The sequence below is a fragment of the Myotis lucifugus genome, unplaced genomic scaffold (genome assembly GCF_000147115.1).
Source record: "Myotis lucifugus unplaced genomic scaffold, Myoluc2.0 scaffold_6330, whole genome shotgun sequence".
Classification (NCBI taxonomy): domain Eukaryota; kingdom Metazoa; phylum Chordata; class Mammalia; order Chiroptera; family Vespertilionidae; genus Myotis; species Myotis lucifugus.
Window position 1 is genome coordinate 1 of NW_005877378.1, and position 2273 is coordinate 2273.

Sequence of the window (2273 nt, forward strand, 5' to 3'; positions counted from 1 at the left end):
GCATTTGGAAATTGATAAGGAAGTCAGTGAGAGGCAGGGTTAGGACATCTAAATGTGAAGTGTGATTATGTTTATGGTGATTTCTTGGCTCCTGCCAAGCCTTTTTCACTTTCTTGATTTTTCTATTTATGTTGGAAGTGATTAATAAAGCTGTTCATTTGATTTAGAATAACATTACTAATTTTTTAAAAATTCTGGTCTCATGGTCTTCATTTTGTTTTAATGGACTATAAATCCTTGAGTGTTCATGCTTATTAAATAACTATTGTGGGATTCATTCATTCTTTCAACAAATATTTACTGAGAACCTGCTCTGGGCCAGCCTGTAATAGACCCTGAGGGCAGAGCGAGTCCTTACTTTGTGGAGCTTCCATTGCAATGGGGGAGACAGACAATAGATTAATAAATGTATAAGGTGGGGGAGAATATAGTCGTGGGTGGAGGAGGTGGGGGAGAATATAGTCGTGGGTGGAGGAGGTGAGGGGAGTCCTAACTTAGGGAAGTGGTTCCCCTACCTGACTTCTGTGAGGAGGAGGGGTAGAAGTCCTTATTCAGCAAACTTGAAATGTTGTTCTTTCATTGTTGTCTGTAATCTTCTTGGAATCCAATAGGTAGCAGTGTCTGTTTTCTCTCTCTCAGAATGACAGCATGGAAACTGCATCTGCCACCAGTCATTGGGCACATCCGCAGTCAGTCGTGGGGAATGAAATATTCTGCCCTGTGTCTAGTCCTTTTCCTGGGGTTTCCCCAGAAGGATTACGATATCTATTTTCCAATCTGGAAACCAGAGAATTTGATTTGAGAATAATAGCATCTACTTTCCCCCCTTCATTCCGAAAAAGAACACTTAGCTCTGTGATTATTTTCTACTGTGATTATTTCTCTGTGATGTAGTTCCTACTCTGTGCCAGGTGCTGTGCTAAGTACTTCACATATGTGATCTCCCTGGTTCCTTAACACAGCTCTGTGATATTTGTATCTTTATCTTTATATTTGAAACGGGGACCCTGAATGAGACCCAGGGAAAGAATTCGCTCGCCTGAGTCCCTGTTTCTCTAACAGGTAAAGTCAGATTTGACTCAGGACGGTCATGCCCCCTCTCTCTGGCCTGGCCTCATTCCTGCCATTGTTTATTCTCTGTGACCTTTTCCATATCAATATTTCCCTTCTCTCCTTCATTCATTTGGCAAATGTCATCTGTTAGGACTGACCACAGACAAACACAGCCTGGGGGCCAGCCCTTGGAAGAGAATATTCAGATGTGAGTGGATGGGACAAGACACAGGTCCAGTTTTGCAACTTGTGAAGTTAGAAAAGAGGCTGGTGGCCTCCTCTCCATCGTAGTTTTTGGTAAGATGAATGCTTTCTTATCCAGCCCTCAAGGGACGTGGATTAACCGCTCCTCTGAATCTGAAAGGCCAAGGTGGGCTAGCAGCTATGTGCCTGGTGCTTTGCATAATTTGTCTCACTCTGTCCTATCAATAGCACCATCTGGTAGATGGCATTGACTCCTTCTACACCTGAAGAAACTGGAAGCTCAGAGAAGTTGTGTGACTTATCCAAGGCCACAATGCTTGTTTCCGGGGGGTCTAATTTAAACACAACAGCTTGGGCTCCAGCATTCAAAATCTTTGTGTCAGAGCTCTCTTTCTCAGAGTGAATTCCTCAGAACACTAGTGGGAAGTGGATGGGAGAGGGGTGTTTATGTGGTTGAATATAGAAAATGCAGCACCCGTTTCAGAGAGCACGGTGGACATCAGCCTGTTAAAGGTTTGAGGTAGTAAAGAAACCTTTGAACTCTGTTTAACCCAGGATTTCCTAACCCAGGACCTTCTATTTGACCATAGAAATCTTTACAAAAGTGTTAGTGACTAACCTCATGAGAAACTGGTGTGTGAAATTCTGAAATACATGCCTACTGCCTCCCTGGTAGTTTTTATTGTAGAGAGAGAAAGAAGAGGGAGAGGATAGTGAGGAGGAAAAAAGTCAAAAGAAAGGAAAGAAGGAGACAAAGAAAGAAAGAAAAGAAAGAAAGCAAAAGTACTACTCAATATTTCCTAATAAAACCACCAAATATATTTCCTGCCTTTCAAAAAAATTTTTGAGCCCTCTCTCTCTTGCGCTTTTCAAATGGGCACGTAACCTATTCCCAAGTGAATAAGATGAGACAGAAAGATTAAATTCTTTGGGAGGACGATAGTCTTAAAAAACGGGTCTATGAGGCTGAGTGTCTGTCTGTAGAGGTGACTGAGACCTAGACTAAGATGGAGAAG